At 43.0% G+C, this 18,513-nt stretch overlaps 1 long non-coding RNA gene across 1 annotated transcript; it reads left to right on the top strand.

The window, feature by feature from the left end:
• Positions 1 to 4,669: 4,669 nt before the first annotated feature.
• On the top strand, positions 4,670 to 11,390 carry LOC138957273 (uncharacterized). Its single transcript, XR_011452981.1, has 2 exons — positions 4,670 to 4,867; positions 11,075 to 11,390. It is a non-coding gene; the product is annotated as an uncharacterized lncRNA (long non-coding RNA).
• The last annotated feature ends 7,123 nt before the right edge of the window (positions 11,391 to 18,513 follow it).

The raw sequence follows: 18,513 nt of genomic DNA, 5'->3' as shown, positions 1-18,513 counted from the left end.
GAGAAAGCTTTAAAATGGGGGCGGGGGGGGGGGGGGGGCATGTGTCTAACAAGAGAGGTTACACTGTCCCCACAACTGAGTTTACAAGGAAACACACAAAAAAGCGAGGGGAAAGAAAAGTTGCCGAGTTGGCTGCCTTTAGTTACTCATTCATGATACATACAGTCGGCCCCTTCAGGCCAGACAGCGAGTGTGTGTTTGTTGATTCAGTTGCAAGGCAAGCAATTTGCTCAGTCACTCACGTCAACTAAAAAAAAAATGGATAACGGCTTATAGTTTAGGGGCTGCGAATCTTGGCAAACATTGACTCACTAGTCTCAAACATTGATGGCGTAATTTTGGCACAAAGGGACTCATTATTGTCAAACATTGTTGGGGTGATTTTGGCACACATTGACTCTTTATTGTCAAACATTGTTGGGGTGATTTTGGCACACATGCACTGACTTTTAATTGTCAAACATGCTTGGCGTAATTTTGGCACACACCGAAGCATTATTGTCAAACATGTTGGTCAGGTAAATTTGGAACACACTCAGTGACTCATTATTGTCAAACATTTTTTTCGCGTAATTTTGGCACAGATTGTTATAGTAATTTGGCACACATTGTTGTTGAGTCAGTTCTGTGTCGAACGGCTTTAACGGGAACCGCTGCGGTAAGTAAGACTTGAAATGTAAAACAAATGAGTCTGAGCGCTATTTTGTTAAGAATCTGAAAAACAAAGGGAGTTAAGCGCTCTAAGTGCATGCGATATGAGCAATAGAGCAAGTGAGAGTGATATATATGTAAGACTGAAAAGCCTTCTCTGCTGTATGCGAGGACAAAACCTGAGTGTTGTTATCAGCAACAAATCAGCCATCAGCTGTTTGCTCTACTCAGCGGCCTCTAACGAAACAGAGAACATAGAAAGATCGCTCAATTTCCTCCAAAGAAAGCCAAAAAAATGTATGTAGACTATAAAAAAAAGGGGGAACTGAGGAAATAAATCGGTCCTCTGTTACTGATGGGACAAAGATGTATGTGTATCACAGAAGAAAAGGGAACCGGCTGAGGTAGTAAAGTGGGTGCTCTGTTATAGACCCTACAGAAGTGAATACACACGGGCGATAAATCTGTCGACACAGTCTGCGAGTGATATAATAGGAAGCAAAAACAAGTCGCGTAAGGCGAAAATACAATATTTAGTCAAGTAGCTGTCGAACTCACAGAATGAAACCGAACGCAATGCCATTTTTCAGCAAGACCGTATACTCGTAGCATCGTCAGTCCACCGCTCATGGCAAAGGCAGTGAAATTGACAAGAAGAGCGGGGTAGTAGTTGCGCTAAGAAGGATAGCACGCTTGTCTGTACCTCTCTTTGTTTTAACTTTCTGAGCGTGTTTTTAATCCAAACATATCATATCTATATGTTTTTGGAATCAGGAACCGACAAGGAATAAGATGAAAGTGTTTTTAAATTGATTTCGACAATTTAATTTTGATAATAATTTTTATATATTTAATTTTCAGAGCTTGTTTTTAATCCAAATATAACATATTTATATGTTTTTGGAATCAGAAAATGATGGAGAATAAGATGAACGTAAATTTGGATCGTTTTATAAATTTTTATTTTTTTTTACAATTTTCAGATTTTTAATGACCAAAGTCATTAATTAATTTTTAAGCCACCAAGCTGAAATGCAATACCGAAGTCCGGGCTTCGTCGAAGATTGCTTGACCAAAATTTCAATCAATTTGGTTGAAAAATGAGGGCGTGACAGTGCCGCCTCAACTTTCACGAAAAGCCGGATATGACGTCATCAAAGACATTTATCAAAAAAATGAAAAAAACGTTCGGGGATTTCATACCCAGGAACTCTCATGTCAAATTTCATAAAGATCGGTCCAGTAGTTTAGTCTGAATCGCTCTACACACACACACACACACACACACAGACACACGCACATACACCACGACCCTCGTCTCGATTCCCCCCTCGGTGTTAAAATATTTAGTCAAAACTTGACTAAATATAAAAAGATCCCGACTCAAGACAGCCGCAGACAGACGGAACAAACTTCAGCGGCGTATACCCACCACCATCCTTGAACAAACTCAACAACCGAACAGGGTGGCTGCTAGCGGCAATCTTTATACAACTGTCCTACTACAGGCAAGCGCGCGTAGCCACAAGCCAACGAATTGTTGTCAGCCAGAAACTCTACTGTCTGCTATCGTCGGAGAGAGTTGAGTTGTTGGGAATTCGGCGGTGCAGTCAAAACACACGTGTGTTCCATAACTAAGGCCTGGGATTCCCCCCTCAGGGTTCTGCCATACCGTCGCAGAAGTGAACACTCCGTCCCAAGACGAACAGGTACCACCAGGCTGCAGGCTTGAAGTTGACGAGTCTGCCTTTCCGGAACTTTAGGCCAGCCCGTGAAAAGAGAGTTTCGTTCGCTGTGACTGTGTGTGTGTGTGTGCCAGCGTGTTCAGTGCTGACAACGCGAGAGAAAAATTCCCAGTTCGATTCAGGCCTGTGCCTGTTGTGTTGCTTTTACGCTGACAGCTGTGATTCGAGGGTAATGTTGTGTGAGTTGTGAGTTGTGTTGTTATTAGTGACTTTTTTCACGTGGAGGTCGGACCATTGTTATTTTTAAGCTATTCGATGGGACCAAGTTGCTGTGAACTATAATTGTGATTTTCGTAAAAGCTTTCGACGACGTGGAAGTAAGTGAACTTCATATGTTATACATTTTATAAGTCAATAAGTCTACATAAGAAACTATTAAACTGAACACTTTTATTATACAATCGAACCTGTGTTGGACTGGGTGGCCGAGTGGTAACGCACTTGCGCTCGGAAGCGAGAGGTTGCGAGTTCGACCCTGGGTCAGGGCGTCAGCAATTTTCTCCCCCCTTTCCTAACCTAGGTGGTGGGTTCAAGTGCTAGTCTTTCGGATGAGACGAAAAACCGAGGTCCCTTCGTGTACACTACATTGGGGGTGTGCACGTTAAAGATCCCACGATTGACAAAAGGGTCTTTCCTGGCAAAATTGTATAGGCATAGATAAAAATGTCCAGCAAAATACCCGTGTGACTTGGAATAATAGGCCGTGAAAAGTAGGATATGCGCCGAAATGGCTGCGATCTGCTGGCCGATGTGAATGCGTGATGTATTGTGTAAAAAAAAAATCCATCTCACACGGCATCAATAAATCCCTGCGCCTTGAATGTGTGCGCGATATAAATTGCATAAAAAAATTAAGAAAATAAAAATCCCTGCGCTTAGAACTGCACCCACGGAATACGCGCGATATAAGCCTCATATTGATTGATTGATTGATAACGACCACCCAAATGACCGACTAAAAGTGGTCGTTATAGACATGTGGTCGTCAATGTGAAGGTAAATTATTGAAAATAATAAACTCGTCGGCCGGGAATTCTTTGGGGTGGTCGTTTTGGACAGATGGTCATTTTGGGCAGGTGGTCGTTTGCGAGAGGTGGTCGTCAGGGGAGGTTTTACTGTGCTGTAATCTGTGATGGTAATAACGTAGCTGATATTTTAAAAGTCAAATTTCAAAGTGTTATGTTACAATCAATGTATTCCGTACGAGCGATTGAAACTTCGTCAGTCCTGCTATTTTAAATAGACCTGCTTAATTTCGATGCAACTTTCGTGTGCGACGGTAGACTTGGGTCAAATTGATGTCAAGTGCTTGTGTAAGTTGTGTGATTCATTCGTAATTTATTACATGATTGCGCCACAATTGCATCTGACTCCGCGGTGGGCGGAATAGGAACTAAATGAAGTCAAACACCGTTACAAAAGGGGGCGTCTGGATCCGCATGACATCATTACGGACACTGCGTTATGGGTGTATAGTATTTGGGTAGCAAGCAAGCGTCTCGAGTCATTTCTGAAAATGTAGAGTTTGAAACGGAGACTGGGGAACCTGATCGAGAACTTGTTGGAGTACTTTGGGTTATCGGTAAATAACAGTAATTATAATGTACTTCTGCAGTAATATATAAACCCCCCGCGGTGTAATGAATGGCGGTTATGGTGTTTATAGTTGAAGGGATATAACTAGTGCTTTTTGTAATACAAAGAGGTTGTCAGGAGTTGTTTAACTTTGAGAGTGGAAACTTTTAACAGTTCAGTAAAATTCCATGGTTAGCTACGGACGGTCAAACTGGGTTCGCGGCACGTGAATTTACAACTGTGCGAGTTGTTCACGTTATAATCGCAACCGCCTGATTTTGTGAGTTGTGATTGTAAACTGCCTGACAATTGAAAGTCATTTGACCTGGGCTCTCGGATGAGAAAACCTGCTCTTGGTTTTGATGTCAACTTTGCAAGAAAATATTTGAGAATTTGAGGAATGAGTTGATAATTGCTATGTCAGAAACAAACCAATTTGTATGTTCTAATTAAACCATTGGCTATTGTTTGGAAAGAATGAGTTGGTGAAAGACTACAAATTCTTCTAATCTTCTCTCTGCTTTCCTAAACTTCTGAGCGGGAGTCAGATGATTGACTGTGTGTGTGTGTGTGCACATATAAAGAATCTGGAAGGAGATTAATAAGGATAACTACGGATCTTCTTTATTTCAAATCTCTTACATTGGCGAGCTTGCGGTTGTATTAATTGGAAAATTTTTGAAGGTTAATTATTTTTTTTGGTGCGTTCCCTTGAGTGCGGTTAGGCTTATTTTATATTATTGACTTGTAGTGCTGAAGTATTGTTTGGTTTTGCGCAGATGCTGATGCATGCAGTCTGGAGGATGGACATCCTTGTCATCTGTCTGTGAAGGGAGCTCCTTGGTCTGTGGACGGATGCATCCTGTGCCTGACTGAACGACATATTTTGGACAGGAGTGAGTCATTTGCTTATCTGACACTCAAGTTAACATTCTATATATTTTTGAGGGTAATTTGTCTCTCTGAGTGTTGGTTCTTGCTTGTGAGTAGGTTATTTTTTTCCCCCTACTTTACATGAAGCGCCCTGTAGGTTAGTTTTACCTACAAGTGAATAATACATGACACATCATTTTTCCCTTTTACGTGTACACAGTTTGTAAATAGTTGTGGGTCAGCAATGCCTTGATTCATAAGTGTTTGGGAATGGGGGTATGTCTAGTTTCTAGGCCAAGTTTTTGGGCGGAGCCTAGTTTCAAATGTATTGATTATTTCCCATTGTAGTTCGGTTGATCGGTTTCCTAGACTGTGTCACTTTAGTACTGAACTTGAGGAAGTCAGGTAAATTCTAAAGTTTAGTGGACTATTGTGTTCACGTTAGTCAAAGCTAAGTCTTGGTGTTGCCCTCTAGCATTCTATGTAGAGGATAGTCATAGTTTGCTTAAGTGATAGCGGTTTGTTCACGATGGCATCTCAAGAAGAGGTTCAAGCTTTGATAGCGCAGTTTAAGGTGGAGGGTGAAGCCTTAGGAAAAGATGGTGCATCACTGAACAAGTATGTGGAGGATAATTTGCGTGAGGAAAGAGCAGCAAGAAGAAAAAGAGAAAATGATATTGCTCTTCAAGAAAAAGAACTCGCTGCTGCACGTGAGCTTAAAGAGAGAGAGTTAGCTGAACAAGCTAAGATTGAAAATCTTCGTCAAGAAAAAGAACTCGCTGCTGCACGTGAGCTTAAAGAGAGAGAGTTAGCTGAACAAGCTAAGATTGAAAATCGTCGTCTCGATATTGAAGAAGAAAAGGCGAACAGGGAGGCAAAGTTGCGAGCAGACGAGTTGGTTGAAAAAGCAAGCAGGAATAAATTGGCCAATCGTCCCAAGATTCCCTATTTTGATGATAAATCAGATGACATTGAGAGTTATCTGTATCGCTTCGATAAGCACGCAGCTAGCTTGAAGTGGTCAAATGATGAGAAGGCTTTGATTTTGCCTACTCTACTCAGAGGTCGTGCTCTGAATTATTTTCAAGAGTTACCAGTAGAAGATACTAATGACTATGCCAAACTGTCAGCGCATTTGTTGAAGAGATTCAAATGTACTGAAGAAGGTTTCAGAACGCAGTTTCGCTCATGCAAACCTGAATCTGGTGAAACCATGCATGTCTTTTTCTCCCGCATGAGAAGATTTTTTACTAGATGGACAGATATGGCTGGAGTTGGCACAGATTTCGCTTTGCTCTGTGACTTGGTGCTCAGAGAGCAGATTCTGTCTAGTTGTGCGTCGTCTCTGGTTACTTTTCTGAAAGAAGACAAGCATACTACCGCTCAAACCATGATAGACGCAGCTGAAAGATACAGGGAAGCACATCCTAGTCAAAACCTAGCAGCAAAAGGTTCTAGTGATCCTCTGTTGGCTAATGTCGGTCTTCCAAGTGGGAGAGGAGGTCATTCAGGTGGTCGAGGTGGTCACAGGTTTTCTAAGAAGAATAGTCAGGCTGACACAAACCCACCGACAGAACAAAGCTCTCCTGATAATAAGGGTGGCAGAGGTGCTAGTCAAGCTGGTAGAGGTAGGGGTGGTCAGAACTATCAGAGGAAGTGTTGGTGGTGTCAAGATACTTCGCACAAGTTGGCAGATTGTCCCAAAAAAATGCATACTGCTTCAGTATCCGTTGTCACTGTTGAAGAGTCCAGCTGTAGTGAAGACGAGCAGTCTGTGGCGTCAGTAGGATTTTCAGGTAGTGATGAACTTCCCGAGTCTATTCAGACATGTGAAGGTACCTTAAATGGTAGTGAGGTCACGGTCATGTTGGATAGTGGGTGTTCCACGGTTGGGGTCAGGAAGTCCCTAGTGAGAGATGATCAGTTTACTGGGAAGGTACAGGTGTGTAGACAGTTCAGTGGGGATTTGGTTCGGTTACCCATTGCGATTGTGAGTCTGGATACACCATACTTTTCTGGAAGTGTTGAGGCATGTGTGATCGACAATCCAGTATGTGACGTCATTTTGGGTAGAATACAGGGATGTACATTTGGATGTGTCGAGGTTACTAGCGCAGTCCAGACAAGAGGTCAAAAAGCTAGAGAAGAACGTCCTTTTAGACCGCTGTTGACCGCTAAAGTTCCCCAACTTGATATCAATGCTGAGAAACTGTCCAAAATGCAAAAGGATGACAAAACGTTGCATGATCTGTTCGAGAAAGTTGGCCAAGGAAAATCGGAAGAGTCGTCTGGTTGTGTGGTGTCGTTTGTTGTGAGGGACCAGTTGTTATATCGAAAGTACTACTCCAAGGTCAACGATGAAGTGGTTTGGCAGCTAGTTGTTCCTGAACGCTTGCGCGAGTCGGTTTTGATCACTGCCCATGACGGTTTGTTTGGTGGTCATTTAGGCGCGAACAGTACGTTCAAAAGGGTGTCCGCATTCTTCTTTTGGCCCGGTTATCGGCAGTCGATCAAGGATTACTGCAGATCATGTGATATCTGTCAGAAAACCTTTCCCAAAGGTAGAGTTCCTTCGGCACCTTTGCAACCACTGCCTGTGATAGAAGTCCCATTTTCCCGAGTTTGCATTGATCTGATTGGTCCGATTAAACCAGTGTCAGCTCGTGGTCATCAGTACGCTTTGGTGTTGGTGGATGTTGCGACACGCTATCCGGAAGCAGTACCCTTGAAATCAACGACCACAGAAGCAGTAGCGGAAGCTTTGTTGGGCATTTTCACCCGGACGGGTTTACCAGATGAGGTTCTCTCAGATCTAGGTACACAATTCACATCTGATGTCATGCGAGAGGTGATGAGATTGATATCGGTATCGCAGTTGCACACGACTCCTTATCATCCCCAGACGAATGGTCTCTGTGAAAGGTTCAATGGAACTTTGAAATCCATGGTGAAGAAGTTGATGGCAGATAGACCTAAGGATTGGGATAGATATTTGCCTTTTGCGTTGTTCGCATACAGAGAAATCCCACAGGAGTCTACAGGGTACTCACCTTTTGAACTTCTGTACGGTAGAAACCCAAAAGGACCGTCGGAACTGCTGTATCATGCGTGGACCGATAGCAGTCGGGAGAATCAGCAGGTTCCAGTGTCACAGTATGTGCAGGATTTGAAAGAGGTCTTGGCTGACAGTGTTAGTAGAGCACAGAAGGCTGTTCAGAATGTATCAAAGAAGAACAGATCATACAGATCTCAGAAGCCAAGAACGATACTCGCTGGAAAGAAAGTCTTAGTCTTACTTCCAACTGAGAAGAACAAAATGATACTACGCTGGCGAGGTCCATTTCAGGTGATCAAAAGACTGAATCAATGTGATTACGTTGTAGAAATTTCACCTGGGATCGAGAAAGTGTACCATGTCAACTTGCTCAGGGAGTATGTGTCTAGGAATGAAGATGTTGGTCAGAACCCAGTTGTTGCCTCATTGGGAGTGATCAGTGGGTCCAGTGCAGTAGAGGAGGTAGACATTCAGAAAGTCAAACTACAGTCAGTTCCCACAGTTCAGACTGAGAATGTAGATGATGTGGTCTATAGTCCTGACTTGTCTATGCAGGCAAAACAAAAAGTGCAGGCGGTGTTTCAGAAGCATCAGGACAAAATGACGGATTTGCCTGGTACTTGTGACCTGGTGCAGCATATGGTGAGGATTCCTGAAGGTGCTGTGGTCAATGTGAAACAGTATCCGTTACCATTTGAGTCTCAGAAAGTGGTTGAAGAAGAAGTGAAGAAGATGTTAGATCTAGACGTAATAGAGCCGTCTATTTCTCCGTTCTCGTCTCCTATTGTTCTAGTCAAGAAGAAGGACGGAAGTACTCGTTTTTGCATCGATTTCAGACACCTCAATAAGATTACGGAGTTTGACGCTGAGCCAATACCGGATCCGGAAGTTCTGTTTGCTTCATTGCAGGGCAGGCAGCATTTCACGAAGATTGATCTGGCTAAGGGCTATTGGCAAATTCCGATGGCAGAGTCTGATCGAGCAAAAACGGCTTTTCGTACCCCTCAAGGTCTATATCAGTTCAAGAAGATGCCGTTCGGAATGAGTACAGCACCAAGTACTTTCGCGAGGATGATGAAGATGTTGGATCTGGATAGGTTCAAATCTGTTCATTTCTTTGATGACGTACTTGTAGCCACAGAAGACTGGTGTGAGCATCTAGAGGCACTTGACGGACTGTTGACAGAACTGGGAAAACATGGGTTGACTGTGAGACCGTCGAAAGTAGAGGCAGGGTTTGACTCTATTGAGTTTTTGGGTCACATAGTTGGGGAGGGTAGCATGCGTCCAGTTCCCTCTAAAGTGTCCAAAATCTTGAATGTCTCTGTCCCAACCACAAAGAAACAAGTCCGGTCATTGGTAGGGCTCATCAGTTTCTATAGGCGCTATGTCCCAAGCTTCGCGTCTATTGTGTCCCCCCTGGTAGAACTCACAAAGAAGAACCAACCAAACAAAGTTCGTTGGTCAAAAGAGTGTCAGATGGCTTTTGACAGGGTCAAAGAAATTTTGTCGTCTGAACCACTGGTGAGATTGCCAGACTTTTCCAGGCCGTTCACAGTGCGGTCGGATGCATCCTCCACGGGGATTGGAGCAGCCCTGATGCAGCCTGATGATGACGACGTCCTTCATCCAGTTCTGTATGCCAGCAGAAAACTGCTGGAAAGAGAAACCAGATACTCTACTGTGGAGAGAGAGTGCCTAGCGTTGGTGTGGGCAGTTGACAAATTCCATCGCTACTTGTTTGGCTCACATTTCTTTGTTGAGACTGATCACAGACCGTTGACGTACTTACGACAGTCCAAAACTGCCAACGGCCGACTGTTGCGATGGGCTCTGTCTCTCCAAGAGTATTCATTCACAGTAGTGCCAATTCCTGGAGTCAGGAATTTTGAGGCTGATGTGTTGTCACGCTTGACGAAGTGAATGGAACATGATGGTTGAAAGGACAGTGAAAAAACTTTCTGCAATCAACAAGGACAATACTTTTTGTGCTGTGAGTGTTGATATGCTGTGTATGTATTAAGAACTAATTTAATTTTGTTCTTGTTTTTTTTTTCACATTATGATTATTTTTTTTAATCTGGCTGGAAAAATGTATTTGAATATTTTTGATGCTAGTACCATTTTGTGTTGTAGTCGAGGTTTACTGTATTGAGTTTAGCGGGGGCTACTCAAACTTTATTGGCGATCTTTGGTACCAAGAACGTCAATGTTATTGCATTCAGTAATAGGCGAAAATTGCTGAATGTCCATGAGTATAACTATTGTGGATTAACACAGTGGGTGATTATCTACACGGCGGCGTAAATGTGGTTTATTATGCTTGCCATTGTTGCTCATGTTTAAGGACAGCCTCGTGGCTTTCGTCACTTTTTTGGTGGATGGCACTGTCTTTTGGTTGTAAACTGATTGCACTCTTTGGGAACGGACAGAGTATTTAATAAATGTTTTCCTTATGCTTTGATTATTTATTAATCTATTTATATATTTTTTTTTATGTATTTAAAATTTTTTCTTGTTACTGGAATACTTATACTTGTACAGTTTTTGAAAAAAAATTGTTCATTTTGGGTTCACATTTTTTTTTAATCGGGGAAAGGGGTGATGTAATGAATGGCGGTTATGGTGTTTATAGTTGAAGGGATATAACTAGTGCTTTTTGTAATACAAAGAGGTTGTCAGGAGTTGTTTAACTTTGAGAGTGGAAACTTTTAACAGTTCAGTAAAATTCCATGGTTAGCTACGGACGGTCAAACTGGGTTCGCGGCACGTGAATTTACAACTGTGCGAGTTGTTCACGTTATAATCGCAACCGCCTGATTTTGTGAGTTGTGATTGTAAACTGCCTGACAATTGAAAGTCATTTGACCTGGGCTCTCGGATGAGAAAACCTGCTCTTGGTTTTGATGTCAACTTTGCAAGAAAACATTTGATCTTGATGTCAACCTTGGAACCGGGAAACATTGCCGGGATGACTTGGACTTTTGTATGGGTGCCGCCATATTGGAAGATGAGGTACTTTGCTAGTTTTGTGTGAACTTGAACATTTCTTTTGTATGCGCGGACATGACTTGTGTACTTGAATAATTTCGGAATTGTATAATTTTCTTGTGCTCGGTTGGTGTGTTTTTGAATATTGTTAGTTGTTACAGTAGGGTGTTATATTTTGTAACAGGCCGCCCCAGTCTGACTTGTGCGGGGTGGTGCCAGAGTGGCGAGGGTGCGATGGAGGCCGTAAGGTTGAAGGCTAGCTACATCGTCACCTCTACATAACGTAAAAGTTATGTTTTGTTCATTTGCTTTCTTGTCCTTGTAAATATGTTCTGACGTTGACAATGAATGAGTGAGTTTCACAAGGTCGTGGACAATGAATGAATGAGTTTCAAAAGGTCATGAATTGATTATTGTAAGCAAGAAAGTATTTGAGAATTTGAGGAATGAGTTGATAATTGCTATGTCAGAAACAAACCAATTTGTATGTTCTAATTAAACCATTGGCTATTGTTTGGAAAGAATGAGTTGGTGAAAGACTACAAATTCTTCTAATCTTCTCTCTGCTTTCCTAAACTTCTGAGCGGGAGTCAGATGATTGACTGTGTGTGTGTGTGTGCACATATAAAGAATCTGGAAGGAGATTAATAAGGATAACTACGGATCTTCTTTATTTCAAATCTCTTACACGCGGGTTAGTGGGAAGAACTGATTTACCCGATGCTCCCCAGCATGTCGCAAGAGGCGACTAACGGATTCTGTTTCTCCTTTTACCATTGTTTTTACTACCTATTTTATTCATGTTTTTATTACTTAATTAGTGGAAGAATCTGTTGTAATGTATGTTTGATGGTGTATGCTTTTAATCAAGCGTTGCTGACTATGAATGTAGATGTAAATGCTTGTATAACTGTGTTTGAATTTTAAATGTGTCAAGCGCAAAGAGCATAATTGTAAAGTTATGATGTTGCGCTATATAAATGCTCATTTATTATTATTATTATTATTATATTGTTAAGTGTTTCTTGTATCTATAGAATATAGTCAATTTTTGTAAAGATTTTAGTCAAGCAGTATGTAAGAAATGTTAAGTCCTTTGTACTGGAAACTTGCATTCTCCCAGTAAGGTAATATATTGTACTACGTTGCAAGCCCCTGGAGCAAATTTTTGATTAGTGCTTTTGTGAACAAGAAACAATTGACAAGTGGCTCTCTATCCCATCTCCCCCCTGTCCCCGTCGCGATATAACCTTCGTGGTTGAAAACGATGTTAAACACCAAATAAAGAAAGAAAGTTATATATAATAACAACAAAAATAAAGGCAAAAAGAAAAGAAAGTTTTGAAACAAAACACAGACCGAAGACACGCGGAAGAAGATATTTTGAAATCAGTGAAACGCTAAACGAAGATTAACAGAAGATAAACAAAAGAAGATAGTACATACAAGTCTGATAAAGACAGAGCTTGATGTCAAGAATCATTTTCTCAAATTCTGTTACTCAGAGGAAGCATACAATCAGAACCCTTTAGGAATAGAACAATTTCTCGCGAGTCGATTGTTCTCCAAAAAGCGGGAGACTGAAGGAAAGCATCGCCCTGTAAATTGTTCTTTAGTCAACCACTGACACCGAAAGAGAAAGCATCACCCTTTTGTTCTTTAGTCAACCACTGACAAAGAGAGAAAGTGTCGGCTTGCTGGTAAATGTATAAGTCAACCCCCGACAGAGAGAAAGCATCGCCCTGTAAATTACACAGACAGAGAGAAAGCATCGCCCTGTAAATTACACAGACAGAGAGAAAGCATCGCCCTGCCGGTAAACTTGTCTTTAGTCAACCTTCGTCACTGAGAAAGCATCACTGCTCTGCTGATCTAATGCTTTCATCCTGACTCCCAGCCTAAACCTAAAACACAGACCGCGGATCAGTGATATACAGGTACTCAAAGGCATCCTCCCTCGCTCCCTCCCTCCCTCCCTTCAGGTACAACGGTTAACAGGTGTCTGAGGAAAGCACCCCTCGTCTCGTCAGGTGTCAAAGACGCACTCTCCCTACCTCTTCTCTCCTCCCACTTTCATTGTGATGAGGAACTGAAGCCAAAAAGCACCGGACACCTTAGCCGACTTGACCATAGCCCTGTGTGGTAACTTGACCTACAGTCAAGAGTTGGTCAGTTTGCTCCTTTCCGGCCATCCCTCGCTTACTGTTCTGCTTTGTCCCGGCTTCTGGAGAAAGTTAATATTTGCTGTTGAACATTAATAAGGTTTGGGTTGATGTTTAGCCTCTTAATTATGTGTCCCGGAGTTAATCTGTGCCCTCGAACTGTTTCTTTTTGTGGAGAAAGTTAATATTTGCTGTTGAACATTATTAAGATTTGGATTGATTTTTAGCCTCTGTCCCGGAGTTAATCTGTGCCCTCGAACTGTTTCTTTTTCTGGAGAAAGTTAATATTTGCTGTTGAACATTATTAAGATTTGGATTGATTTTTGGCCTCTGTCCCGGAGTTAATCTGTGCCCTCGAACTGTTTCTTTTTCTGGAGAAAGTTAATATTTGCTGTTGAACATTATTAAGATTTGGATTGATTTTTAGCCTCTGTCCCGGAGTTAATCTGTGCCCTCGAACTGCTTCTTTTTCAGGACTGCACAACTCTTTGGAATGATTGTGACCAAGTTTCTCAGGGATTTTGATGTTAAAGTGCCGGCTGTAAGAAGACAATCGACAAAGAGTGATTCTTAAACCACGTTCCAGAAGTGTTGTGTTTACGGTTGTGTGAATCGAGAACGTTTTCGACAAGGAAAAACCTGTTCGATATTAAAAGGAGCAGATTCGATTTTCATTGACAAGATCTGCAAAGGGAAAAACATAATGTGCTGAACTAACGCCTACTTTGAAAGAACATTTGAAAGTGCAAGAATTTGTGCCTCACTTCCCTTTGGATCAGACCATTGTGAAACAACAAGTTTTTTTTCTGTTGTTCGCGGAATTTGTCCGTCATTTGAAACACCATCTTCAGAAAGGGGGTGCATTTGTGCTGAACTACCGCTTTTCAAGACGGCCTTCCGAAATTAGAAGAGCGACTATCTGCCATTGTCCGAGGAGTTTGTTCGTCATTGTCGTCTCCCCCGGAGGAAGACTCGATCTGTGCTCTCGGTCATCCCGGGGTGGCTTAACGGCATTGTTGCTGACCGTGACAGGCGAGACAGTGACCAGGGGTCAATCATGGGAGCTACCCGGGACAGCGTTCTTTATGGAGCCTTCTTCCTGCTAACCCTGGGAAGCGGACCGGGGGGTGAATGGGGGGCGGTGTGGCTCGGCGGTCCGCTGCTGTTTGCGGAAGCCCAGCTGGTCCCCTTCCGCACGTCTAACGACCGCTACATAGACCCCTGCAAAGCCAGTGAGTGACCCCTTTCTATTCGCTTTGTGTCTGTCTGTCTGTCTGTCTGTCTGTCTGTCTGTCTGTCTGTCCGTCTGTCTGTCTGTCTGTCTGTCCGTCTGTCTGTCTGTCTGCCTGCCTGCCTGCCTGCTTGCCTCTGTGCCTGTCTGTCTGTCTCCTTGTGCATCAGTTTCACTGAGCGAAAGATATAAATTTGACTGTCACCGTGCACATTGTATTCACCCCCCTCCCCCCTGTATTCCCCCCCCCCCCCCCCAGTCGCTTGTTGTTTACTGTGGAGTCTCCCCTTCTTCTCTCGCATTGATTTTACTTGTGGGATAGTTATTACATCTGACAGGTTCACACATATATATATATACTAGATGATTACCCGCTTCGCCGGGTACCGGCTTCGCCGGGAAGAAGTAGAGCCGAATACCAGGCTGTGCCTGGGACCCGGCTTTGCCTGGTGTACGCCGGCTTCGCACGAAGGAAAGGAGATAAACGCGCAAAACACTGGAGACCTTCTAAAAATAGTAACGTGCAGTGACCTTCTAAAAATAGTAACGTAGTAACGGGAATATGGATTGACGCCACACGGAGGAAGGGAGATAATCGCGGCTGAAAACACTGGAGAAGATAAGGAAGAGTTACTGGTAGTGGATCCCGACAACAAAAACAAAAACAAAAACAAAATCGGTTAATCGCGCACAGCGCTGCGCGCTGAGAGCACGTGTTGAAATATCTCATCGATGAGGTTGTGTCCGGGGTGTAGCTGAATACGGTGTCCAAATTTGAAAAAGATCCACCGAGAACTTTGGCGTTGTGATGTGGTGTAGCGGCTTTGGTGTGTCGGTATGGGGGCCCGGGTAGCTGAGGTGGAACCAAATTCGGTTCAGCGCTGCGCGCTGAGAGCACGTGTTGAAATATCTCATCGATCAGGTTGTGTCCGGGGTCTCTGTGAATAAGCCCACCAAATTTGAAGCAGATCCATCGAGAACTTTGGCCGTGCATCGCGAAGACACAGACACACAGACACACAGACACAAGTCGTATATATATATACTAGAATGAATACCCGCTTCGCCGGGTAGCCGGCTTCGCCGGGAAGAAGTACTTAGAGCCGTACGCCGGCTTCGCCGGGTCCGAACAATGGACCCGCCAAGCTTAGGTCCCTCCCAGATTCGTGGAATGGGAACAGCACGAAAATGATTCAGTGGCCATAATGCCATTCCTGACCATATCGAGTCCCATCCTTGTCGACGAATGTAACCGTGTTAATCACCTTTGGAGGCGAACTCCACTCAAACAGGACTGAGCAAGTTAGAGCTTATCTCTAAGCCCTTTTGAACTGTTATGGCTTCTCAAAGGAAGGCCAGTACACAAAATTACACAAAAGCCGCCAGACCACATCACAAACAGAACTGAACAATGCACAGGTGTTCCTCACATAGACACACACACACACACACACACACACACACACACACACACACACACACACACACACACACACACACACACACACACACACACACACACACAAACACAGAGAAGCCGTATCTATAGAGAGATAGATGACAGTGTATTTTTCGCGTGGCTATAAATTGATTCGACCTTTGCACTTTTACAGTGAGGATAATTTACGGGTCCAATTTACGTTCTGGACACTGCGGTGACCTTCTAAAAATAGTAACAGAACGGGGAATATCCGAAGATGCCCCCTTCATACAAAAGTGCACCATACGAAGGAAGGGAGGTAAACGCTGAAAACATGGAGAAGATGAGAAGATAAGGAAGAGTTACTTATAATGGTGAAATGAACACAAAAACCAAATTCGGTTCAGCGCTGCGCGCTGAGAGCACGTGTTGAAATATCTCATCGATGATATTGTGTCCGGGGTGTAGCTGAATACGGTGTCCAAATTTGAAAAAGATCCACCGAGAACTTTGGCTTTGGTGTGTCGGTATGGGGGCCCGGGTAGCTGAGGTGGAACCAAAATAGCTGAGGTGGAACCAAAATCGGTTCAGCGCTGCGCGCTGAGAGCACGTGTTGAAATATCTCATCGATGAGGTTGTGTCCGGGGTCTCTCTGAATAAGCCCACCAAATTTGAAGCAGATCCATCGAGAACTTTGGCCGTGCATGGCGAATACACAGATACACAGATACACAGACACACACACAGACACACACACAGACACACAGACACTAGTCGTATTACCCAATATTGACGGACTGTGTGATGATATCTTCTGCTATGGTCTGTTGAGACAGTGATATCAAAATCGAGACAGGAGGTCGAGATTTTGATATCACTGTCGAAACAGACCAATAGCAGAAGATATCATCACACAGTCAGTCAATGTTAGATATATTGCTAATTCTCTGGACATTTTGTATTTACTGTAAAGAAATTACAAAAGTATTTGTCTCAGTTTTGGCTGTTCCATGTCCCTCCCTCTGATTATTATTTCTTTTTGTTCACTCTTTTCTTGTACTTTTCAGTATTTAAGAATGTCTTTTCTTTCAAAAAGTCTTTAGTCACTTGCTCAGCTAAATTCTGGGATCATTACATTTTCATATATATTTGTTTGTTTTTAAATTTAGGTGTTTTTGTTTTTGAAGTGGGGAAGCAATAAAGAGGTCGTCGATATCAAAACTGATATCGACGGAAATGTCGTCGATATCACTTTTACAATGAGCTCAGTTTTGCCCAATTGACCTATGAAAATCCACGTAACATATGAAATAGCAATATATATATATATATATAGATATATATACTTCTTTCTTAAATCATTTCATTTACTTTTATTTACTTATCTTTCTTATCCCATTTCTGGAACATTCACTGGCATTTCATCCAGAGGAAAGCTAGCAGCAGCAAGAGTCGCGTTACCAAGGTGTGTGCGTGATTTGTTGTAATCAGCCACCTGCACTTGATAATAATAATGATAATAATGATAATGATAATAATAAAACATTCTTTTATAGCGCTGTTCACCGCCAAATGGCAGTCTCGTGGCGCTTTACATTAGACATTAAAATTCAACATTTTACATTGCTGAATAACCGAGATTTTTTTAACGTGCCACTGTGGTGACACGGAGATGGGGGGGGGGGGGGGGGGGGGGGGGGGGGGGGGGGCATTATACAGCTTCTCGTAACCTTGTGCACGCGTAGTTAAAAAAACAAAATAAAAAGCTACTCCGAACCATTCAGTTTTGAAATGCATGTGAGGCGTTCTCACTTTCCCTCCCCCTTTTCTTGATCCTTGGCCCCTCGTGATCTAACCCCCCCCCCCCACACACACACACACTCCCCCCCCCCCCTCCCCCCCCACCTCAGCTCTCCTTCCATATTGTCCTCTCCTATTGACTTTGGGTATTGTTCAGTTTGACAGCTGGAGTCTCACCCAAAAGCACGTTTCTTTGTCTTAGTTTGTGTTGCTGTTGACAACTTTCAGTGTATAAATATAGTCCTCCCCCGCTCCTCCCCTATGCCCCCCCCCCCCCACCCCCATCCGATATGCCATAAATCTGTTGCATCTCTGCAGGACACTTCCTGTCTGAACGAGTTTCAAACTGTACATAAATACCTGTCCCGCACCCGATTTGAGTGTTTGCATTTTGCTCCCCTACCCCCCCCCCCCCCCCCTTGTACGCAGTCCTTCTCCTCCACCCGTGTCTATACCCGTTTATTTCCTGTGCATCCTAATTGTCCATTTCCTGCCCGGGTGTCATTTTCAACACCTGTGTTCACGGATACTGAATCGACCCTTTAGCATAATACTCCACTTTCATTCACGCTCCACGTTAGGTTAAAGGTCTTAGTTCATATGGCCGATTTTCAACCGATTTCCAACTTTCTTTCGAACTAATTTTGTCTGAAAAAATTGGTTGAACGTCGCTGCTATGCAAAACAGCGGCGCTTCAAACGTTCAAGTATCTGTTCATATGGTCGGTTTTCCACCGATTTCAAACCGACTTTGGAGCGACTTTTAGTGAGAACAAAGAATGATTGAACATCGCAGCGATGTAAGCAGCGCTTCAAACTAACATTAAGTAAATGAGTAAAAACGAGTATCACATCTTTGAAGTGCTTTTTGTGCAGACCGTGGGAATTTTGTGATGAATTAATTTCTTAACTTAGAGTTAGAGTAGTGTCAATAAACAACAAGTCGCGAAAGGCGAAATTACTACATTTAGTCAAGCTGTGGAACTCACACAATGAAACTGAACGCACTGC

This window comes from Littorina saxatilis, unplaced genomic scaffold (assembly GCF_037325665.1).
Source record: "Littorina saxatilis isolate snail1 unplaced genomic scaffold, US_GU_Lsax_2.0 scaffold_425, whole genome shotgun sequence".
NCBI classification, from domain to species: Eukaryota; Metazoa; Mollusca; class Gastropoda; order Littorinimorpha; family Littorinidae; genus Littorina; species Littorina saxatilis.
Note: the sequence above shows the minus strand (reverse complement) of the source record. Positions and strands in the feature narration are given on the sequence as shown.